The 21,310-nt window shown below is 77.4% G+C and overlaps 19 non-coding genes across 19 annotated transcripts; all 19 read left to right on the forward strand.

Annotated features, from left to right (window-relative positions):
- The first annotated feature begins 469 nt into the window (after positions 1-469).
- On the forward strand, positions 470-588 carry LOC148090242 (5S ribosomal RNA). The gene has a single exon (XR_015713950.1). It is a non-coding gene; the product is annotated as a 5S ribosomal RNA (ribosomal RNA).
- A 1,004-nt stretch (positions 589-1,592) lies between these two features.
- LOC148090243 (5S ribosomal RNA) lies at positions 1,593-1,711 on the forward strand. Its single transcript, XR_015713912.1, has one exon. It is a non-coding gene; the product is annotated as a 5S ribosomal RNA (ribosomal RNA).
- Positions 1,712-2,720: 1,009 nt separating this feature from the next.
- Positions 2,721-2,839, forward strand: LOC148090244 (5S ribosomal RNA). Its single transcript, XR_015713919.1, has one exon. It is a non-coding gene; the product is annotated as a 5S ribosomal RNA (ribosomal RNA).
- Positions 2,840-3,841: 1,002 nt separating this feature from the next.
- On the forward strand, positions 3,842-3,960 carry LOC148090245 (5S ribosomal RNA). Its single transcript, XR_015713920.1, has one exon. It is a non-coding gene; the product is annotated as a 5S ribosomal RNA (ribosomal RNA).
- A 1,010-nt stretch (positions 3,961-4,970) lies between these two features.
- On the forward strand, positions 4,971-5,089 carry LOC148090246 (5S ribosomal RNA). The gene has a single exon (XR_015713921.1). It is a non-coding gene; the product is annotated as a 5S ribosomal RNA (ribosomal RNA).
- A 994-nt stretch (positions 5,090-6,083) lies between these two features.
- LOC148090247 (5S ribosomal RNA) lies at positions 6,084-6,202 on the forward strand. Its single transcript, XR_015713951.1, has one exon. It is a non-coding gene; the product is annotated as a 5S ribosomal RNA (ribosomal RNA).
- A 1,008-nt stretch (positions 6,203-7,210) lies between these two features.
- Positions 7,211-7,329, forward strand: LOC148090248 (5S ribosomal RNA). Its single transcript, XR_015713922.1, has one exon. It is a non-coding gene; the product is annotated as a 5S ribosomal RNA (ribosomal RNA).
- A 1,004-nt stretch (positions 7,330-8,333) lies between these two features.
- Positions 8,334-8,452, forward strand: LOC148090249 (5S ribosomal RNA). The gene has a single exon (XR_015713952.1). It is a non-coding gene; the product is annotated as a 5S ribosomal RNA (ribosomal RNA).
- Positions 8,453-9,456: 1,004 nt separating this feature from the next.
- LOC148090250 (5S ribosomal RNA) lies at positions 9,457-9,575 on the forward strand. The gene has a single exon (XR_015713923.1). It is a non-coding gene; the product is annotated as a 5S ribosomal RNA (ribosomal RNA).
- A 1,009-nt stretch (positions 9,576-10,584) lies between these two features.
- On the forward strand, positions 10,585-10,703 carry LOC148090251 (5S ribosomal RNA). The gene has a single exon (XR_015713925.1). It is a non-coding gene; the product is annotated as a 5S ribosomal RNA (ribosomal RNA).
- Positions 10,704-11,711: 1,008 nt separating this feature from the next.
- On the forward strand, positions 11,712-11,830 carry LOC148090252 (5S ribosomal RNA). The gene has a single exon (XR_015713953.1). It is a non-coding gene; the product is annotated as a 5S ribosomal RNA (ribosomal RNA).
- A 1,008-nt stretch (positions 11,831-12,838) lies between these two features.
- LOC148090253 (5S ribosomal RNA) lies at positions 12,839-12,957 on the forward strand. The gene has a single exon (XR_015713954.1). It is a non-coding gene; the product is annotated as a 5S ribosomal RNA (ribosomal RNA).
- Positions 12,958-13,961: 1,004 nt separating this feature from the next.
- Positions 13,962-14,080, forward strand: LOC148090254 (5S ribosomal RNA). The gene has a single exon (XR_015713926.1). It is a non-coding gene; the product is annotated as a 5S ribosomal RNA (ribosomal RNA).
- Positions 14,081-15,089: 1,009 nt separating this feature from the next.
- LOC148090255 (5S ribosomal RNA) lies at positions 15,090-15,208 on the forward strand. Its single transcript, XR_015713927.1, has one exon. It is a non-coding gene; the product is annotated as a 5S ribosomal RNA (ribosomal RNA).
- Positions 15,209-16,216: 1,008 nt separating this feature from the next.
- Positions 16,217-16,335, forward strand: LOC148090256 (5S ribosomal RNA). Its single transcript, XR_015713955.1, has one exon. It is a non-coding gene; the product is annotated as a 5S ribosomal RNA (ribosomal RNA).
- A 1,004-nt stretch (positions 16,336-17,339) lies between these two features.
- On the forward strand, positions 17,340-17,458 carry LOC148090257 (5S ribosomal RNA). The gene has a single exon (XR_015713956.1). It is a non-coding gene; the product is annotated as a 5S ribosomal RNA (ribosomal RNA).
- Positions 17,459-18,466: 1,008 nt separating this feature from the next.
- On the forward strand, positions 18,467-18,585 carry LOC148090258 (5S ribosomal RNA). Its single transcript, XR_015713928.1, has one exon. It is a non-coding gene; the product is annotated as a 5S ribosomal RNA (ribosomal RNA).
- A 1,008-nt stretch (positions 18,586-19,593) lies between these two features.
- Positions 19,594-19,712, forward strand: LOC148090259 (5S ribosomal RNA). Its single transcript, XR_015713958.1, has one exon. It is a non-coding gene; the product is annotated as a 5S ribosomal RNA (ribosomal RNA).
- Positions 19,713-20,719: 1,007 nt separating this feature from the next.
- LOC148090260 (5S ribosomal RNA) lies at positions 20,720-20,838 on the forward strand. Its single transcript, XR_015713959.1, has one exon. It is a non-coding gene; the product is annotated as a 5S ribosomal RNA (ribosomal RNA).
- The last annotated feature ends 472 nt before the right edge of the window (positions 20,839-21,310 follow it).

Genomic DNA, 21,310 nt, shown 5'->3' on the forward strand with positions numbered 1-21,310 from the left:
ACCCGGTGCCCCGAAAGGCGGGGAACGGCGCGATCCCGCAAGCCGCCCACAGGGGAGGCACCCGGCAGGGGGCCCAGGCAACGCCGCGCCCCCCGCAACTCCCACCCCCCCATCCCGAGGCGGCTTGCGGGTGGCCCGGGAGGCCGGGGGCGGTCCCCGCCCTCCGCCACCCGCAAGGGGGCCGCGTCCGGAGCGGGTGGGGAGGGCACCCCCTTGGGCGCCCCCCAGGGCGTCCCTCCCGCAAAAGCGCTGTCGTCGTCGTCGTCCCCCCCCCCGCCCCCCGCACCGTCCCTGGGCTCGGGAAGGGAAGCGCGCGCCGCCCCGGCAGGGCCCCGCACCGCGGGGGTCTCCGGGGTCCCGGGGAGGCGCGCGGCAGGCGGCGCGGGCGCAGCCGGGGCGTGCGGGGGCCCGGGGGCCGCGGAGGCGGAGGAGGCGCGGGCTCTTGGGGCGCCGGGAGGCCGCCTCCAGCGTCTACGGCCATACCACCCTGAACGCGCCCGATCTCGTCTGATCTCGGAAGCTAAGCAGGGTCGGGCCTGGTTAGTACTTGGATGGGAGACCGCCTGGGAATACCGGGTGCCATAGGCTTTTTCTTTGGCCCTCTCTCTCCTTTTCCTTCCTTGCTCTCTTTCCTTTCTCGGCCGCCCCCTGCCGGGCGGACCGCCGAGCCCCAGCACGCCCGCGCCAGGGACTCGCTGCGCGCTCCAAGCCGCCCGGGCCTGTCCTGCCCGCCAGATGTTTCCACGGCCCCCGGGGCGGGGCCCCGGGCCCCGCCGCCCGCCCAGCGCAACGCGGCCGCTCCGCTGCCCACGACGCCGCCGGCCCCAAGCCTCCCAGCCCCAGCCGTCTCCCGCCCTTGGCAGAGACCCCCGTGGGCTGTCCCAGGAGCAGGCGGCCCGGGCGCGTTTGGTGCGCCTGGAGAAGGTGTCTGGGAGGGGCGGGAGGGGCGGGGCGTGCGAGGCGACGTCCGGTGGCATCCTCTGGGAACCCGGCTCCCGGATGGGAGCCCCGGCCCCACCATCACTGAAGGGCGCCTCCCGGGATCCACAGGGCACGCCGAGACGGCGTGGCGCCCCGTCGGACCGCGCTATGCCGGGGAAGACCGCAGAGTCCCCCTTGGGGGACCCGGTGCCCCGAAAGGCGGGGAACGGCGCGATCCCGCAAGCCGCCCACAGGGGAGGCACCCGGCAGGGGGCCCAGGCAACTCCGCGCCCCCCGCACCTCCCACCCCCCCATCCCGAGGCGGCTTGCGGGTGGCCCGGGAGGCCGGGGGCGGTCCCCGCCCTCCGCCACCCGCAAGGGGGCCGCGTCCGGAGCGGGTGGGGAGGGCACCCCCTTGGGCGCCCCCCAGGGCGTCCCTCCCGCAAAAGCGCTGTCGTCGTCGTCGTCCCCCCCCCCGCCCCCCGCACCGTCCCTGGGCTCGGGAAGGGAAGCGCGCGCCGCCCCGGCAGGGCCCCGCACCGCGGGGGTCTCCGGGGTCCCGGGGAGGCGCGCGGCAGGCGGCGCGGGCGCAGCCGGGGCGTGCGGGGGCCCGGGGGCCGCGGAGGCGGAGGAGGCGCGGGCTCTTGGGGCGCGGGGAGGCCGCCTCCAGCGTCTACGGCCATACCACCCTGAACGCGCCCGATCTCGTCTGATCTCGGAAGCTAAGCAGGGTCGGGCCTGGTTATTACTTGGATGGGAGACCGCCTGGGAATACCGGGTGCCTTAGGCTTTTTCTTTGGCCCTCTCTCTCCTTTTCCTTCCTTGCTCTCTTTCCTTTCTCGGCCGCCCCGTGCCGGGCGGCCCGCCGAGCGCCAGCGCGCCCGCGCCCGGGACCCGCTGCGCGCTCAGGCCGCCCCGGCCTGTCCTGCCCGCCAGATGTTTCCACGGCCCCCGGGGCGGGGCCCCGGGCCCCGCCGCCCGCCGAGCCGAAGGCGACCGCTCCCCTCCCCCCGCCGCAAGCGCCCCGACGCCGCCGGCCCCAAGCCTCCCAGCCCCGGCCGTCTCCCGCCCTTGCCAGAGACCCCCGTGGGCTGTCCCAGGAGCAGGCGGCCCCGGCGCGTTTCCTGCGCCTGGAGAAGGCGTCTGGGAGGGGCGGGGCGTGCGAGGCGACGTCCGGTGGCATCCTCTGGGAACCCGGCTCCCGGATGGGAGCCCCGGCCCCACCATCACTGAAGGGCGCCTCCCGGGATCCACAGGGCACGCCCAGACGGCGTGGCGCCCCGTCGGACGGCGCTATGCCGGGGAAGACCGCAGAGTCCCCCTTGGGGGACCCGGTGCCCCGAAAGGCGGGGAACGGCGCGATCCCGCAAGCCGCCTACAGGGGAGGCACCCGGCCGGGGGCCCAGGCAACGCCGCGCCCCCCCCACCCCCCACCCCCCCCATCCCGAGGCGGCTTGCGGGGGGCCCGGGAGGCCGGGGGCGGTCCCCGCCCTCCGCCACCCGCAAGGGGGCCGCGTCCGGAGCGGGTGGGGAGGGCACCCCCTTGGGCGCCCCCCAGGGCGTCCCTCCCGCAAAAGCGCTGTGGTTCCCCTACCCCCCCGCCCCCCCCCCCGCACCGTCCCTGGGCTCGGGAAGGGAAGCGCGCGCCGCCCCGGCAGGGCCCCGCACCGCGGGGGTCTCCGGGGGCCCGGGGAGGCGCGCGGCAGGCGGCGCGGGCGCAGCCGGGGCGTGCGGGGGCCCGGGGGCCGCGGAGGCGGAGGAGGCGCGGGCTCTTGGGGCGCCGGGAGGCCGCCTCCAGCGTCTACGGCCATACCACCCTGAACGCGCCCGATCTCGTCTGATCTCGGAAGCTAAGCAGGGTCGGGCCTGGTTAGTACTTGGATGGGAGACCGCCTGGGAATACCGGGTGCCGTAGGCTTTTTCTTTGGCCCTCTCTCTCCTTTTCCTTCCTTGCTCTCTTTCCTTTCTCGGCCGCCCCGTGCCGGGCGGCCCGCCGAGCGCCAGCGCGCCCGCGCCCGGGACCCGCTGCGCGCTCAGGCCGCCCCGGCCTGTCCTGCCCGCCAGATGTTTCCACGGCCCCCGGGGCAGGGCCCCGGGACCCGCCGCCCGCCGAGCCGAAGGCGACCGCTCCCCTCCCCCCGCCGCAAGCGCCCCGACGCCGCCGGCCCCAAGCCTCCCAGCCCCGGCCGTCTCCCGCCCTTGCCAGAGACCCCCGTGGGCTGTCCCAGGAGCAGGCGGCCCCCGGCGCGTTTCGTGCGCCTGGAGAAGGCGTCTGGGAGGGGCGGGGCGTGCGAGGCGACGTCCGGTGGCATCCTCTGGGAACCCGGCTCCCGGATGGGAGCCCCGGCCCCACCATCACTGAAGGGCGCCTCCCGGGATCCACAGGGCACGCCCAGACGGCGTGGCGCCCCGTCGGACCGCGCTATGCCGGGGAAGACCGCAGAGTCCCCCTTGGGGGACCCGGTGCCCCGAAAGGCGGGGAACGGCGTGATCCCGCGCGCCGCCCGCCGCGGAGGCACCCGGCAGGGGGCCCAGGCAACGCCGCGCAACCCCCACCCCATCCCCCCGGCGGCTTGCGGGTGGCCCGGGAGGCCGGGGGCGGTCCCCGCCCTCCGCCACCCGCAAGGGGGCCGTGTCCGGAGCCGGTGGGGAGGGCACCCCCTAGGGCGCCCCCCAGGGCGTCCCTCCCGCAAAAGCGCTGTCGTCGTCGTCGTCCCCCCCCCCCCGCCCCCCGCACCGTCCCTGGGCTCGGGAAGGGAAGCGCGCGCCGCCCCGGCAGGGCCCCGCACCGCGGGGGTCTCCGGGGTCCCGGGGAGGCGCGCGGCAGGCGGCGCGGGCGCAGCCGGGGCGTGCGGGGGCCCGGGGGCCGCGGAGGCGGAGGAGGCGCGGGCTCTTGGGGCGCCGGGAGGCCGCCTCCAGCGTCTACGGCCATACCACCCTGAACGCGCCCGATCTCGTCTGATCTCGGAAGCTAAGCAGGGTCGGGCCTGGTTAGTACTTGGATGGGAGACCGCCTGGGAATACCGGGTGCCGTAGGCTTTTTCTTTGGCCCTCTCTCTCCTTTTCCTTCCTTGCTCTCTTTCCTTTCTCGGCCGCCCCGTGCCGGGCGGCCCGCCGAGCGCCAGCGCGCCCGCGCCCGGGGCCCGCTGCGCGCTCCAGGCCGCCCCGGCCTGTCGTGCCCGCCAGATGTTTCCACGGCCCCCGGGGCGGGGCCCCGGGACCCGCCGCCCGCCGAGCGGAAGGCGACCGCTCCCCTCCCCCCGCCGCAAGCGCCCCGACGCCGCCGGCCCCAAGCCTCCCAGCCCCGGCCGTCTCCCGCCCTTGCCAGAGACCCCCGTGGGCTGTCCCAGGAGCAGGCGGCCCCGGCGCGTTTCGTGCGCCTGGAGAAGGCGTCTGGGAGGGGCGGGGCGTGCGAGGCGACGTCCGGTGGCATCCTCTGGGAACCCGGCTCCCGGATGGGAGCCCCGGCCCCACCATCACTGAAGGGCGCCTCCCGGGATCCACAGGGCACGCCCAGACGGCGTGGCGCCCCGTCGGACGGCGCTATGCCGGGGAAGACCGCAGAGTCCCCCTTGGGGGACCCGGTGCCCCGAAAGGCGGGGAACGGCGCGATCCCGCAAGCCGCCAACAGGGGAGGCACCCGGCCGGGGGCCCAGGCAACGCCGCGCCCCCCCCACCCCCCACCCCCCCCATCCCGAGGCGGCTTGCGGGTGGCCCGGGAGGCCGGGGGCGGTCCCCGCCCTCCGCCACCCGCAAGGGGGCCGCGTCCGGAGCGGGTGGGGAGGGCACCCCCTTGGGCGCCCCCCAGGGCGTCCCTCCCGCAAAAGCGCTGTGGTTCCCCTACCCCCCCGCCCCCCCCCCCGCACCGTCCCTGGGCTCGGGAAGGGAAGCGCGCGCCGCCCCGGCAGGGCCCCGCACCGCAGCGGTCTCCGGGGGCCCGGGGAGGCGCGCGGCAGGCGGCGCGGGCGCAGCCGGGGCGTGCGGGGGCCCGGGGGCCGCGGAGGCGGAGGAGGCGCGGGCTCTTGGGGCGCCGGGAGGCCGCCTCCAGCGTCTACGGCCATACCACCCTGAACGCGCCCGATCTCGTCTGATCTCGGAAGCTAAGCAGGGTCGGGCCTGGTTAGTACTTGGATGGGAGACCGCCTGGGAATACCGGGTGCCGTAGGCTTTTTCTTTGGCCCTCTCTCTCCTTTTCCTTCCTTGCTCTCTTTCCTTTCTCGGCCGCCCGGTGCCGGGCGGCCCGCCGAGCCCCAGCACGCCCGCGCCCGGGGCCCGCTGCGCGCTCCAAGCCGCCTCGGCCTGTCCTGCCCGCCAGATGTTTCCACGGCCCCCGGGGCGGGGCCCCGGGCCCCGCCGCCCGCCCAGCGCAACGCGGCCGCTCCGCTGCCCACGACACCGCCGGCCCCAAGCCTCCCAGCCCCAGCCGTCTCCCGCCCTTGGCAGAGACCCCCGTGGGCTGTCCCAGGAGCAGGCGGCCCGGGCGCGTTTCGTGCGACTGGAGAAGGCGTCTGGGAGGGGCGGGGCGTGCGAGGCGACGTCCGGTGGCATCCTCTGGGAACCCGGCTCCCGGATGGGAGCCCCGGCCCCACCATCACTGAAGGGCGCCTCCCGGGATCCACAGGGCACGCCCAGACGGCGTGGCGCCCCGTCGGACGGCGCTATGCCGGGGAAGACCGCAGAGTCCCCCTTGGGGGACCCGGTGCCCCGAAAGGCGGGGAACGGCGCGATCCCGCAAGCCGCCTACAGGGGAGGCACCCGGCCGGGGGCCCAGGCAACGCCGCGCCCCCCCCACCCCCCACCCCCCCCATCCCGAGGCGGCTTGCGGGGGGCCCGGGAGGCCGGGGGCGGTCCCCGCCCTCCGCCACCCGCAAGGGGGCCGCGTCCGGAGCGGGTGGGGAGGGCACCCCCTTGGGCGCCCCCCAGGGCGTCCCTCCCGCAAAAGCGCTGTGGTTCCCCTACCCCCCCGCCCCCCCCGCGCACCGTCCCTGGGCTCGGGAAGGGAAGCGCGCGCCGCCCCGGCAGGGCCCCGCACGGCAGCGGTCTCCGGGGGCCCGGGGCGGCGCGCGGCAGGCGGCGCGGGCGCAGCCGGGGCGTGCGGGGGTCCCGGGGCCGCGGAGGGGAGCAGGCGCGGGCTCTTGGGGCGCCGGGAGGCCGCCTCCAGCGTCTACGGCCATACCACCCTGAACGCGCCCGATCTCGTCTGATCTCGGAAGCTAAGCAGGGTCGGGCCTGGTTAGTACTTGGATGGGAGACCGCCTGGGAATACCGGGTGCCATAGGCTTTTTCTTTGGCCCTCTCTCTCCTTTTCCTTCCTTGCTCTCTTTCCTTTCTCGGCCGCCCCGTGCCTGGCGGCCCGCCGAGCCCCAGCGCGCCCGCGCCCGGGGCCCGCTGCGCGCTCCAGGCCGCCCCGGCCTGTCCTGCCCGCCAGATGTTTCCACGGCCCCCGGGGCGGGGCCCCGGGACCCGCCGCCCGCCGAGCGGAAGGCGACCGCTCCCCTCCCCCCGCCGCAAGCGCCCCGACGCCGCCGGCCCCAAGCCTCCCAGCCCCGGCCGTCTCCCGCCCTTGCCAGAGACCCCCGTGGGCTGTCCCAGGAGCAGGCGGCCCCGGCGCGTTTCGTGCGCCTGGAGAAGGAGTCTGGGAGGGGCGGGGCGTGCGAGGCGAAGTCCGGTGGCATCCTCTGGGAACCCGGCTCCCGGATGGGAGCCCCGGCCCCACCATCACTGAAGGGCGCCTCCCGGGATCCACAGGGCACGCCGAGACGGCGTGGCGCCCCGTCGGACGGCGCTATGCCGGGGAAGACCGCAGAGTCCCCCTTGGGGACCCGGTGCCCCGAAAGGCGGGGAACGGCGCGATCCCGCAAGCCGCCTACAGGGGAGGCACCCGGCCGGGGGCCCAGGCAACGCCGCGCCCCCCCCACCCCCCACCCCCCCCATCCCGAGGCGGCTTGCGGGGGGTCCGGGAGGCCGGGGGCGGTCCCCGCCCTCCGCCACCCGCAAGGGGGCCGCGTCCGGAGCGGGTGGGGAGGGCACCCCCTTGGGCGCCCCCCAGGGCGTCCCTCCCGCAAAAGCGCTGTGGTTCCCCTACCCCCCCGCCCCCCCCCCCGCACCGTCCCTGGGCTCGGGAAGGGAAGCGCGCGCCGCCCCGGCAGGGCCCCGCACGGCAGCGGTCTCCGGGGGCCCGGGGCGGCGCGCGGCAGGCGGCGCGGGCGCAGCCGGGGCGTGCGGGGGCCCGGGGGCCGCGGAGGGGAGCAGGCGCGGGCTCTTGGGGCGCCGGGAGGCCGCCTCCAGCGTCTACGGCCATACCACCCTGAACGCGCCCGATCTCGTCTGATCTCGGAAGCTAAGCAGGGTCGGGCCTGGTTAGTACTTGGATGGGAGACCGCCTGGGAATACCGGGTGCCGTAGGCTTTTTCTTTGGCCCTCTCTCTCCTTTTCCTTCCTTGCTCTCTTTCCTTTCTCGGCCGCCCCCTGCCGGGCGGACCGCCGAGCCCCAGCACGCCCGCGCCAGGGACCCGCTGCGCGCTCCAAGCCGCCCCGGCCTGTCCTGCCCGCCAGATGTTTCCACGGCCCCCGGGGCGGGGCCCCGGGCCCCGCCGCCCGCCCAGCGCAACGCGGCCGCTCCGCTGCCCACGACGCCGCCGGCCCCAAGCCTCCCAGCCCCAGCCGTCTCCCGCCCTTGGCAGAGACCCCCGTGGGCTGTCCCAGGAGCAGGCGGCCCGGGCGCGTTTGGTGCGCCTGGAGAAGGTGTCTGGGAGGGGCGGGAGGGGCGGGGCGTGCGAGGCGACGTCCGGTGGCATCCTCTGGGAACCCGGCTCCCGGATGGGAGCCCCGGCCCCACCATCACTGAAGGGCGCCTCCCGGGATCCACAGGGCACGCCGAGACGGCGTGGCGCCCCGTCGGACCGCGCTATGCCGGGGAAGACCGCAGAGTCCCCCTTGGGGGACCCGGTGCCCCGAAAGGCGGGGAACGGCGCGATCCCGCAAGCCGCCCACAGGGGAGGCACCCGGCAGGGGGCCCAGGCAACGCCGCGCCCCCCGCAACTCCCACCCCCCCATCCCGAGGCGGCTTGCGGGTGGCCCGGGAGGCCGGGGGCGGTCCCCGCCCTCCGCCACCCGCAAGGGGGCCGCGTCCGGAGCGGGTGGGGAGGGCACCCCCTTGGGCGCCCCCCAGGGCGTCCCTCCCGCAAAAGCGCTTTCGTCGTCGTCGTCCCCCCCCCCGCCCCCCGCACCGTCCCTGGGCTCGGGAAGGGAAGCGCGCGCCGCCCCGGCAGGGCCCCGCACCGCGGGGGTCTCCGGGGTCCCGGGGAGGCGCGCGGCAGGCGGCGCGGGCGCAGCCGGGGCGTGCGGGGGCCCGGGGGCCGCGGAGGCGGAGGAGGCGCGGGCTCTTGGGGCGCCGGGAGGCCGCCTCCAGCGTCTACGGCCATACCACCCTGAACGCGCCCGATCTCGTCTGATCTCGGAAGCTAAGCAGGGTCGGGCCTGGTTAGTACTTGGATGGGAGACCGCCTGGGAATACCGGGTGCCATAGGCTTTTTCTTTGGCCCTCTCTCTCCTTTTCCTTCCTTGCTCTCTTTCCTTTCTCGGCCGCCCCCTGCCGGGCGGACCGCCGAGCCCCAGCACGCCCGCGCCAGGGACTCGCTGCGCGCTCCAAGCCGCCCCGGCCTGTCCTGCCCGCCAGATGTTTCCTCGGCCCCCGGGGCGGGGCCCCGGGCCCCGCCGCCGGCCCAGCGCAACGCGGCCGCTCCGCTGCCCACGACGCCGCCGGCCCCAAGCCTCCCAGCCCCAGCCGTCTCCCGCCCTTGGCAGAGACCCCCGTGGGCTGTCCCAGGAGCAGGCGGCCCGGGCGCGTTTGGTGCGCCTGGAGAAGGTGTCTGGGAGGGGCGGGAGGGGCGGGGCGTGCGAGGCGACGTCCGGTGGCATCCTCTGGGAACCCGGCTCCCGGATGGGAGCCCCGGCCCCACCATCACTGAAGGGCGCCTCCCGGGATCCACAGGGCACGCCGAGACGGCGTGGCGCCCCGTCGGACCGCGCTATGCCGGGGAAGACCGCAGAGTCCCCCTTGGGGGACCCGGTGCCCCGAAAGGCGGGGAACGGCGCGATCCCGCAAGCCGCCCACAGGGGAGGCACCCGGCAGGGGGCCCAGGCAACTCCGCGCCCCCCGCAACTCCCACCCCCCCATCCCGAGGCGGCTTGCGGGTGGCCCGGGAGTCCGGGGGCGGTCCCCGCCCTCCGCCACCCGCAAGGGGGCCGCGTCCGGAGCGGGTGGGGAGGGCACCCCCTTGGGCGCCCCCCAGGGCGTCCCTCCCGCAAAAGCGCTGTCGTCGTCGTCGTCCCCCCCCCCGCCCCCCGCACCGTCCCTGGGCTCGGGAAGGGAAGCGCGCGCCGCCCCGGCAGGGCCCCGCACCGCGGGGGTCTCCGGGGTCCCGGGGAGGCGCGCGGCAGGCGGCGCGGGCGCAGCCGGGGCGTGCGGGGGCCCGGGGGCCGCGGAGGCGGAGGAGGCGCGGGCTCTTGGGGCGCCGGGAGGCCGCCTCCAGCGTCTACGGCCATACCACCCTGAACGCGCCCGATCTCGTCTGATCTCGGAAGCTAAGCAGGGTCGGGCCTGGTTAGTACTTGGATGGGAGACCGCCTGGGAATACCGGGTGCCGTAGGCTTTTTCTTTGGCCCTCTCTCTCCTTTTCCTTCCTTGCTCTCTTTCCTTTCTCGGCCGCCCCGTGCCGGGCGGCCCGCCGAGCCCCAGCGCGCCCGCGCCCGGGGCCCGCTGCGCGCTCCAGGCCGCCCCGGCCTGTCCTGCCCGCCAGATGTTTCCACGGCCCCCGGGGCGGGGCCCCGGGACCCGCCGCCCGCCGAGCGGAAGGCGACCGCTCCCCTCCCCCCGCCGCAAGCGCCGCGACGCCGCCGGCCCCAAGCCTCCCAGCCCCGGCCGTCTCCCGCCCTTGCCAGAGACCCCCGTGGGCTGTCCCAGGAGCAGGCGGCCCCGGCGCGTTTCCTGCGCCTGGAGAAGGCGTCTGGGAGGGGCGGGGCGTGCGAGGCGACGTCCGGTGGCATCCTCTGGGAACCCGGCTCCTGGATGGGAGCCCCGGCCCCACCATCACTGAAGGGCGCCTCCCGGGATCCACAGGGCACGCCCAGACGGCGTGGCGCCCCGTCGGACGGCGCTATGCCGGGGAAGACCGCAGAGTCCCCCTTGGGGGACCCGGTGCCCCGAAAGGCGGGGAACGGCGCGATCCCGCAAGCCGCCTACAGGGGAGGCACCCGGCCGGGGGCCCAGGCAACGCCGCGCCCCCCCCACCCCCCACCCCCCCCATCCCGAGGCGGCTTGCGGGGGGCCCGGGAGGCCGGGGGCGGTCCCCGCCCTCCGCCACCCGCAAGGGGGCCGCGTCCGGAGCGGGTGGGGAGGGCACCCCCTTGGGCGCCCCCCAGGGCGTCCCTCCCGCAAAAGCGCTGTCGTCGTCGTCGTCCCCCCCCCCGCCCCCCGCACCGTCCCTGGGCTCGGGAAGGGAAGCGCGCGCCGCCCCGGCAGGGCCCCGCACCGCGGGGGTCTCCGGGGGCCCGGGGCGGCGCGCGGCAGGCGGCGCGGGCGCAGCCGGGGCGTGCGGGGGTCCGGGGGCCGCGGAGGGGAGCAGGCGCGGGCTCTTGGGGCGCCGGGAGGCCGCCTCCAGCGTCTACGGCCATACCACCCTGAACGCGCCCGATCTCGTCTGATCTCGGAAGCTAAGCAGGGTCGGGCCTGGTTAGTACTTGGATGGGAGACCGCCTGGGAATACCGGGTGCCGTAGGCTTTTTCTTTGGCCCTCTCTCTCCTTTTCCTTCCTTGCTCTCTTTCCTTTCTCGGCCGCCCCGTGCCGGGCGGCCCGCCGAGCCCCAGCGCGCCCGCGCCCGGGGCCCGCTGCGCGCTCCAGGCCGCCCCGGCCTGTCCTGCCCGCCAGATGTTTCCACGGCCCCCGGGGCGGGGCCCCGGGACCCGCCGCCCGCCGAGCGGAAGGCGACCGCTCCCCTCCCCCCGCCGCAAGCGCCGCGACGCCGCCGGCCCCAAGCCTCCCAGCCCCGGCCGTCTCCCGCCCTTGCCAGAGACCCCCGTGGGCTGTCCCAGGAGCAGGCGGCCCCGGCGCGTTTCCTGCGCCTGGAGAAGGCGTCTGGGAGGGGCGGGGCGTGCGAGGCGACGTCCGGTGGCATCCTCTGGGAACCCGGCTCCCGGATGGGAGCCCCGGCCCCACCATCACTGAAGGGCGCCTCCCGGGATCCACAGGGCACGCCCAGACGGCGTGGCGCCCCGTCGGACGGCGCTATGCCGGGGAAGACCGCAGAGTCCCCCTTGGGGGACCCGGTGCCCCGAAAGGCGGGGAACGGCGCGATCCCGCAAGCCGCCTACAGGGGAGGCACCCGGCCGGGGGCCCAGGCAACGCCGCGCCCCCCCCACCCCCCACCCCCCCCATCCCGAGGCGGCTTGCGGGGGGCCCGGGAGGCCGGGGGCGGTCCCCGCCCTCCGCCACCCGCAAGGGGGCCGCGTCCGGAGCGGGTGGGGAGGGCACCCCCTTGGGCGCCCCCCAGGGCGTCCCTCCCGCAAAAGCGCTGTGGTTCCCCTACCCCCCCGCCCCCCCCGCGCACCGTCCCTGGGCTCGGGAAGGGAAGCGCGCGCCGCCCCGGCAGGGCCCCGCACGGCAGCGGTCTCCGGGGGCCCGGGGCGGCGCGCGGCAGGCGGCGCGGGCGCAGCCGGGGCGTGCGGGGGTCCCGGGGCCGCGGAGGGGAGCAGGCGCGGGCTCTTGGGGCGCCGGGAGGCCGCCTCCAGCGTCTACGGCCATACCACCCTGAACGCGCCCGATCTCGTCTGATCTCGGAAGCTAAGCAGGGTCGGGCCTGGTTAGTACTTGGATGGGAGACCGCCTGGGAATACCGGGTGCCATAGGCTTTTTCTTTGGCCCTCTCTCTCCTTTTCCTTCCTTGCTCTCTTTCCTTTCTCGGCCGCCCCGTGCCTGGCGGCCCGCCGAGCCCCAGCGCGCCCGCGCCCGGGGCCCGCTGCGCGCTCCAGGCCGCCCCGGCCTGTCCTGCCCGCCAGATGTTTCCACGGCCCCCGGGGCGGGGCCCCGGGACCCGCCGCCCGCCGAGCGGAAGGCGACCGCTCCCCTCCCCCCGCCGCAAGCGCCCCGACGCCGCCGGCCCCAAGCCTCCCAGCCCCGGCCGTCTCCCGCCCTTGCCAGAGACCCCCGTGGGCTGTCCCAGGAGCAGGCGGCCCCGGCGCGTTTCGTGCGCCTGGAGAAGGAGTCTGGGAGGGGCGGGGCGTGCGAGGCGAAGTCCGGTGGCATCCTCTGGGAACCCGGCTCCCGGATGGGAGCCCCGGCCCCACCATCACTGAAGGGCGCCTCCCGGGATCCACAGGGCACGCCGAGACGGCGTGGCGCCCCGTCGGACGGCGCTATGCCGGGGAAGACCGCAGAGTCCCCCTTGGGGACCCGGTGCCCCGAAAGGCGGGGAACGGCGCGATCCCGCAAGCCGCCTACAGGGGAGGCACCCGGCCGGGGGCCCAGGCAACGCCGCGCCCCCCCCACCCCCCACCCCCCCCATCCCGAGGCGGCTTGCGGGGGGTCCGGGAGGCCGGGGGCGGTCCCCGCCCTCCGCCACCCGCAAGGGGGCCGCGTCCGGAGCGGGTGGGGAGGGCACCCCCTTGGGCGCCCCCCAGGGCGTCCCTCCCGCAAAAGCGCTGTGGTTCCCCTACCCCCCCGCCCCCCCCCCCGCACCGTCCCTGGGCTCGGGAAGGGAAGCGCGCGCCGCCCCGGCAGGGCCCCGCACGGCAGCGGTCTCCGGGGGCCCGGGGCGGCGCGCGGCAGGCGGCGCGGGCGCAGCCGGGGCGTGCGGGGGCCCGGGGGCCGCGGAGGGGAGCAGGCGCGGGCTCTTGGGGCGCCGGGAGGCCGCCTCCAGCGTCTACGGCCATACCACCCTGAACGCGCCCGATCTCGTCTGATCTCGGAAGCTAAGCAGGGTCGGGCCTGGTTAGTACTTGGATGGGAGACCGCCTGGGAATACCGGGTGCCATAGGCTTTTTCTTTGGCCCTCTCTCTCCTTTTCCTTCCTTGCTCTCTTTCCTTTCTCGGCCGCCCCCTGCCGGGCGGACCGCCGAGCCCCAGCACGCCCGCGCCAGGGACCCGCTGCGCGCTCCAAGCCGCCCCGGCCTGTCCTGCCCGCCAGATGTTTCCACGGCCCCCGGGGCGGGGCCCCGGGCCCCGCCGCCCGCCCAGCGCAACGCGGCCGCTCCGCTGCCCACGACGCCGCCGGCCCCAAGCCTCCCAGCCCCAGCCGTCTCCCGCCCTTGGCAGAGACCCCCGTGGGCTGTCCCAGGAGCAGGCGGCCCGGGCGCGTTTGGTGCGCCTGGAGAAGGTGTCTGGGAGGGGCGGGAGGGGCGGGGCGTGCGAGGCGACGTCCGGTGGCATCCTCTGGGAACCCGGCTCCCGGATGGGAGCCCCGGCCCCACCATCACTGAAGGGCGCCTCCCGGGATCCACAGGGCACGCCGAGACGGCGTGGCGCCCCGTCGGACCGCGCTATGCCGGGGAAGACCGCAGAGTCCCCCTTGGGGGACCCGGTGCCCCGAAAGGCGGGGAACGGCGCGATCCCGCAAGCCGCCCACAGGGGAGGCACCCGGCAGGGGGCCCAGGCAACGCCGCGCCCCCCGCAACTCCCACCCCCCCATCCCGAGGCGGCTTGCGGGTGGCCCGGGAGGCCGGGGGCGGTCCCCGCCCTCCGCCACCCGCAAGGGGGCCGCGTCCGGAGCGGGTGGGGAGGGCACCCCCTTGGGCGCCCCCCAGGGCGTCCCTCCCGCAAAAGCGCTGTCGTCGTCGTCGTCCCCCCCCCCGCCCCCCGCACCGTCCCTGGGCTCGGGAAGGGAAGCGCGCGCCGCCCCGGCAGGGCCCCGCACCGCGGGGGTCTCCGGGGTCCCGGGGAGGCGCGCGGCAGGCGGCGCGGGCGCAGCCGGGGCGTGCGGGGGCCCGGGGGCCGCGGAGGCGGAGGAGGCGCGGGCTCTTGGGGCGCCGGGAGGCCGCCTCCAGCGTCTACGGCCATACCACCCTGAACGCGCCCGATCTCGTCTGATCTCGGAAGCTAAGCAGGGTCGGGCCTGGTTAGTACTTGGATGGGAGACCGCCTGGGAATACCGGGTGCCGTAGGCTTTTTCTTTGGCCCTCTCTCTCCTTTTCCTTCCTTGCTCTCTTTCCTTTCTCGGCCGCCCCGTGCCGGGCGGCCCGCCGAGCCCCAGCGCGCCCGCGCCCGGGGCCCGCTGCGCGCTCCAGGCCGCCCCGGCCTGTCCTGCCCGCCAGATGTTTCCACGGCCCCCGGGGCGGGGCCCCGGGACCCGCCGCCCGCCGAGCGGAAGGCGACCGCTCCCCTCCCCCCGCCGCAAGCGCCGCGACGCCGCCGGCCCCAAGCCTCCCAGCCCCGGCCGTCTCCCGCCCTTGCCAGAGACCCCCGTGGGCTGTCCCAGGAGCAGGCGGCCCCGGCGCGTTTCCTGCGCCTGGAGAAGGCGTCTGGGAGGGGCGGGGCGTGCGAGGCGACGTCCGGTGGCATCCTCTGGGAACCCGGCTCCTGGATGGGAGCCCCGGCCCCACCATCACTGAAGGGCGCCTCCCGGGATCCACAGGGCACGCCCAGACGGCGTGGCGCCCCGTCGGACGGCGCTATGCCGGGGAAGACCGCAGAGTCCCCCTTGGGGGACCCGGTGCCCCGAAAGGCGGGGAACGGCGCGATCCCGCAAGCCGCCTACAGGGGAGGCACCCGGCCGGGGGCCCAGGCAACGCCGCGCCCCCCCCACCCCCCACCCCCCCCATCCCGAGGCGGCTTGCGGGGGGCCCGGGAGGCCGGGGGCGGTCCCCGCCCTCCGCCACCCGCAAGGGGGCCGCGTCCGGAGCGGGTGGGGAGGGCACCCCCTTGGGCGCCCCCCAGGGCGTCCCTCCCGCAAAAGCGCTGTCGTCGTCGTCGTCCCCCCCCCCGCCCCCCGCACCGTCCCTGGGCTCGGGAAGGGAAGCGCGCGCCGCCCCGGCAGGGCCCCGCACCGCGGGGGTCTCCGGGGGCCCGGGGCGGCGCGCGGCAGGCGGCGCGGGCGCAGCCGGGGCGTGCGGGGGTCCGGGGGCCGCGGAGGGGAGCAGGCGCGGGCTCTTGGGGCGCCGGGAGGCCGCCTCCAGCGTCTACGGCCATACCACCCTGAACGCGCCCGATCTCGTCTGATCTCGGAAGCTAAGCAGGGTCGGGCCTGGTTAGTACTTGGATGGGAGACCGCCTGGGAATACCGGGTGCCGTAGGCTTTTTCTTTGGCCCTCTCTCTCCTTTTCCTTCCTTGCTCTCTTTCCTTTCTCGGCCGCCCCGTGCCGGGCGGCCCGCCGAGCCCCAGCGCGCCCGCGCCCGGGGCCCGCTGCGCGCTCCAGGCCGCCCCGGCCTGTCCTGCCCGCCAGATGTTTCCACGGCCCCCGGGGCGGGGCCCCGGGACCCGCCGCCCGCCGAGCGGAAGGCGACCGCTCCCCTCCCCCCGCCGCAAGCGCCGCGACGCCGCCGGCCCCAAGCCTCCCAGCCCCGGCCGTCTCCCGCCCTTGCCAGAGACCCCCGTGGGCTGTCCCAGGAGCAGGCGGCCCCGGCGCGTTTCCTGCGCCTGGAGAAGGCGTCTGGGAGGGGCGGGGCGTGCGAGGCGACGTCCGGTGGCATCCTCTGGGAACCCGGCTCCCGGATGGGAGCCCCGGCCCCACCATCACTGAAGGGCGCCTCCCGGGATCCACAGGGCACGCCCAGACGGCGTGGCGCCCCGTCGGACGGCGCTATGCCGGGGAAGACCGCAGAGTCCCCCTTGGGGGACCCGGTGCCCCGAAAGGCGGGGAACGGCGCGATCCCGCAAGCCGCCTACAGGGGAGGCACCCGGCCGGGGGCCCAGGCAACGCCGCGCCCCCCCCACCCCCCACCCCCCCCATCCCGAGGCGGCTTGCGGGGGGCCCGGGAGGCCGGGGGCGGTCCCCGCCCTCCGCCACCCGCAAGGGGGCCGCGTCCGGAGCGGGTGGGGAGGGCACCCCCTTGGGCGCCCCCCAGGGCGTCCCTCCCGCAAAAGCGCTGTGGTTCCCCTACCCCCCCGCCCCCCCCGCGCACCGTCCCTGGGCTCGGGAAGGGAAGCGCGCGCCGCCCCGGCAGGGCCCCGCACGGCAGCGGTCTCCGGGGGCCCGGGGCGGCGCGCGGCAGGCGGCGCGGGCGCAGCCGGGGCGTGCGGGGGTCCCGGGGCCGCGGAGGGGAGCAGGCGCGGGCTCTTGGGGCGCCGGGAGGCCGCCTCCAGCGTCTACGGCCATACCACCCTGAACGCGCCCGATCTCGTCTGATCTCGGAAGCTAAGCAGGGTCGGGCCTGGTTAGTACTTGGATGGGAGACCGCCTGGGAATACCGGGTGCCATAGGCTTTTTCTTTGGCCCTCTCTCTCCTTTTCCTTCCTTGCTCTCTTTCCTTTCTCGGCCGCCCCCTGCCGGGCGGACCGCCGAGCCCCAGCACGCCCGCGCCAGGGACCCGCTGCGCGCTCCAAGCCGCCCCGGCCTGTCCTGCCCGCCAGATGTTTCCACGGCCCCCGGGGCGGGGCCCCGGGCCCCGCCGCCCGCCCAGCGCAACGCGGCCGCTCCGCTGCCCACGACGCCGCCGGCCCCAAGCCTCCCAGCCCCAGCCGTCTCCCGCCCTTGGCAGAGACCCCCGTGGGCTGTCCCAGGAGCAGGCGGCCCGGGCGCGTTTGGTGCGCCTGGAGAAGGTGTCTGGGAGGGGCGGGAGGGGCGGGGCGTGCGAGGCGACGTCCGGTGGCATCCTCTGGGAACCCGGCTCCCGGATGGGAGCCCCGGCCCCACCATCACTGAAGGGCGCCTCCCGGGATCCACAGGGCACGCCGAGACGGCGTGGCGCCCCGTCGGACCGCGCTATGCCGGGGAAGACCGCAGAGTCCCCCTTGGGGGACCCGGTGCCCCGAAAGGCGGGGAACGGCGCGATCCCGCAAGCCGCCCACAGGGGAGGCACCCGGCAGGGGGCCCAGGCAACGCCGCGCCCCCCGCAACTCCCACCCCCCCATCCCGAGGCGGCTTGCGGGTGGCCCGGGAGGCCGGGGGCGGTCCCCGCCCTCCGCCACCCGCAAGGGGGCCGCGTCCGGAGCGGGTGGGGAGGGCACCCCCTTGGGCGCCCCCCAGGGCGTCCCTCCCGCAAAAGCGCTTTCGTCGTCGTCGTCCCCCCCCCCGCCCCCCGCACCGTCCCTGGGCTCGGGAAGGGAAGCGCGCGCCGCCCCGGCAGGGCCCCGCACCGCGGGGGTCTCCGGGGTCCCGGGGAGGCGCGCGGCAGGCGGCGCGGGCGCAGCCGGGGCGTGCGGGGGCCCGGGGGCCGCGGAGGCGGAGGAGGCGCGGGCTCTTGGGGCGCCGGGAGGCCGCCTCCAGCGTCTACGGCCATACCACCCTGAACGCGCCCGATCTCGTCTGATCTCGGAAGCTAAGCAGGGTCGGGCCTGGTTAGTACTTGGATGGGAGACCGCCTGGGAATACCGGGTGCCATAGGCTTTTTCTTTGGCCCTCTCTCTCCTTTTCCTTCCTTGCTCTCTTTCCTTTCTCGGCCGCCCCCTGCCGGGCGGACCGCCGAGCCCCAGCACGCCCGCGCCCGGGACCCGCTGCGCGCTCAGGCCGCCCCGGCCTGTCCTGCCCGCCAGATGTTTCCACGGCCCCCGGGGCGGGGCCCCGGGACCCGCCGCCCGCCGAGCCGAAGGCGACCGCTCCCCTCCCCCCGCCGCAAGCGCCCCGACGCCGCCGGCCCCAAGCCTCCCAGCCCCGGCCGTCTCCCGCCCTTGCCAGAGACCCCCGTGGGCTGTCCCAGGAGCAGGCGGCCCCGGCGCGTTTCCTGCGCCTGGAGAAGGCGTCTGGGAGGGGCGGGGCGTGCGAGGCGACGTCCGGTGGCATCCTCTGGGAACCCGGCTCCCGGATGGGAGCCCCGGCCCCACCATCACTGAAGGGCGCCTCCCGGGATCCACAGGGCACGCCCAGACGGCGTGGCGCCCCGTCGGACGGCGCTATGCCGGGGAAGACCGCAGAGTCCCCCTTGGGGGACCCGGTGCCCCGAAAGGCGGGGAACGGCGCGATCCCGCAAGCCGCCTACAGGGGAGGCACCCGGCCGGGGGCCCAGGCAACGCCGCGCCCCCCCCACCCCCCACCCCCCCCATCCCGAGGCGGCTTGCGGGGGGCCCGGGAGGCCGGGGGCGGTCCCCGCCCTCCGCCACCCGCAAGGGGGCCGCGTCCGGAGCGGGTGGGGAGGGCACCCCCTTGGGCGCCCCCCAGGGCGTCCCTCCCGCAAAAGCGCTGTCGTCGTCGTCGTCCCCCCCCCCGCCCCCCGCACCGTCCCTGGGCTCGGGAAGGGAAGCGCGCGCCGCCCCGGCAGGGCCCCGCACCGCGGGGGTCTCCGGGGGCCCGGGGCGGCGCGCGGCAGGCGGCGCGGGCGCAGCCGGGGCGTGCGGGGGTCCGGGGGCCGCGGAGGGGAGCAGGCGCGGGCTCTTGGGGCGCCGGGAGGCCGCCTCCAGCGTCTACGGCCATACCACCCTGAACGCGCCCGATCTCGTCTGATCTCGGAAGCTAAGCAGGGTCGGGCCTGGTTAGTACTTGGATGGGAGACCGCCTGGGAATACCGGGTGCCGTAGGCTTTTTCTTTGGCCCTCTCTCTCCTTTTCCTTCCTTGCTCTCTTTCCTTTCTCGGCCGCCCCGTGCCGGGCGGCCCGCCGAGCCCCAGCGCGCCCGCGCCCGGGGCCCGCTGCGCGCTCCAGGCCGCCCCGGCCTGTCCTGCCCGCCAGATGTTTCCACGGCCCCCGGGGCGGGGCCCCGGGACCCGCCGCCCGCCGAGCGGAAGGCGACCGCTCCCCTCCCCCCGCCGCAAGCGCCGCGACGCCGCCGGCCCCAAGCCTCCCAGCCCCGGCCGTCTCCCGCCCTTGCCAGAGACCCCCGTGGGCTGTCCCAGGAGCAGGCGGCCCCGGCGCGTTTCCTGCGCCTGGAGAAGGCGTCTGGGAGGGGCGGGGCGTGCGAGGCGACGTCCGGTGGCATCCTCTGGGAACCCGGCTCCCGGATGGGAGCCCCGGCCCCACCATCACTGAAGGGCGCCTCCCGGGATCCACAGGGCACGCCCAGACGGCGTGGCGCCCCGTCGGACGGCGCTATGCCGGGGAAGACCGCAGAGTCCCCCTTGGGGGACCCGGTGCCCCGAAAGGCGGGGAACGGCGCGATCCCGCAAGCCGCCTACAGGGGAGGCACCCGGCCGGGGGCCCAGGCAACGCCGCGCCCCCCCCACCCCCCACCCCCCCCATCCCGAGGCGGCTTGCGGGGGGCCCGGGAGGCCGGGGGCGGTCCCCGCCCTCCGCCACCCGCAAGGGGGCCGCGTCCGGAGCGGGTGGGGAGGGCACCCCCTTGGGCGCCCCCCAGGGCGTCCCTCCCGCAAAAGCGCTGTGGTTCCCCTACCCCCCCGCCCCCCCCGCGCACCGTCCCTGGGCTCGGGAAGGGAAGCGCGCGCCGCCCCGGCAGGGCCCCGCACGGCAGCGGTCTCCGGGGGCCCGGGGCGGCGCGCGGCAGGCGGCGCGGGCGCAGCCGGGGCGTGCGGGGGTCCCGGGGCCGCGGAGGGGAGCAGGCGCGGGCTCTTGGGGCGCCGGGAGGCCGCCTCCAGCGTCTACGGCCATACCACCCTGAACGCGCCCGATCTCGTCTGATCTCGGAAGCTAAGCAGGGTCGGGCCTGGTTAGTACTTGGATGGGAGACCGCCTGGGAATACCGGGTGCCATAGGCTTTTTCTTTGGCCCTCTCTCTCCTTTTCCTTCCTTGCTCTCTTTCCTTTCTCGGCCGCCCCGTGCCTGGCGGCCCGCCGAGCCCCAGCGCGCCCGCGCCCGGGGCCCGCTGCGCGCTCCAGGCCGCCCCGGCCTGTCCTGCCCGCCAGATGTTTCCACGGCCCCCGGGGCGGGGCCCCGGGACCCGCCGCCCGCCGAGCGGAAGGCGACCGCTCCCCTCCCCCCGCCGCAAGCGCCCCGACGCCGCCGGCCCCAAGCCTCCCAGCCCCGGCCGTCTCCCGCCCTTGCCAGAGACCCCCGTGGGCTGTCCCAGGAGCAGGCGGCCCCGGCGCGTTTCGTGCGCCTGGAGAAGGAGTCTGGGAGGGGCGGGGCGTGCGAGGCGAAGTCCGGTGGCATCCTCTGGGAACCCGGCTCCCGGATGGGAGCCCCGGCCCCACCATCACTGAAGGGCGCCTCCCGGGATCCACAGGGCACGCCGAGACGGCGTGGCGCCCCGTCGGACGGCGCTATGCCGGGGAAGACCGCAGAGTCCCCCTTGGGGACCCGGTGCCCCGAAAGGCGGGGAACGGCGCGATCCCGCAAGCCGCCTACAGGGGAGGCACCCGGCCGGGGGCCCAGGCAACGCCGCGCCCCCCCCACCCCCCACCCCCCCCATCCCGAGGCGGCTTGCGGGGGGTCCGGGAGGCCGGGGGCGGTCCCCGCCCTCCGCCACCCGCAAGGGGGCCGCGTCCGGAGCGGGTGGGGAGGGCACCCCCTTGGGCGCCCCCCAGGGCGTCCCTCCCGCAAAAGCGCTGTGGTTCCCCTACCCCCCCGCCCCCCCCCCGCACCGTCCCTGGGCTCGGGAAGGGAAGCGCGCGCCGCCCCGGCAGGGCCCCGCACGGCAGCGGTCTCCGGGGGCCCGGGGCGGCGCGCGGCAGGCGGCGCGGGCGCAGCCGGGGCGTGCGGGGGCCCGGGGGCCGCGGAGGGGAGCAGGCGCGGGCTCTTGGGGCGCCGGGAGGCCGCCTCCAGCGTCTACGGCCATACCACCCTGAACGCGCCCGATCTCGTCTGATCTCGGAAGCTAAGCAGGGTCGGGCCTGGTTAGTACTTGGATGGGAGACCGCCTGGGAATACCGGGTGCCATAGGCTTTTTCTTTGGCCCTCTCTCTCCTTTTCCTTCCTTGCTCTCTTTCCTTTCTCGGCCGCCCCCTGCCGGGCGGACCGCCGAGCCCCAGCACGCCCGCGCCAGGGACCCGCTGCGCGCTCCAAGCCGCCCCGGCCTGTCCTGCCCGCCAGATGTTTCCACGGCCCCCGGGGCGGGGCCCCGGGCCCCGCCGCCCGCCCAGCGCAACGCGGCCGCTCCGCTGCCCACGACGCCGCCGGCCCCAAGCCTCCCAGCCCCAGCCGTCTCCCGCCCTTGGCAGAGACCCCCGTGGGCTGTCCCAGGAGCAGGCGGCCCGGGCGCGTTTGGTGCGCCTGGAGAAGGTGTCTGGGAGGGGCGGGAGGGGCGGGGCGTGCGAGGCGACGTCCGGTGGCATCCTCTGGGAACCCGGCTCCCGGATGGGAGCCCCGGCCCCACCATCACTGAAGGGCGCCTCCCGGGATCCACAGGGCACGCCGA

This window comes from Miniopterus natalensis, unplaced genomic scaffold (assembly GCF_054644295.1).
Source record: "Miniopterus natalensis isolate mMinNat1 unplaced genomic scaffold, mMinNat1.hap1 Scaffold_75, whole genome shotgun sequence".
Taxonomy (NCBI): domain Eukaryota; kingdom Metazoa; phylum Chordata; class Mammalia; order Chiroptera; family Miniopteridae; genus Miniopterus; species Miniopterus natalensis.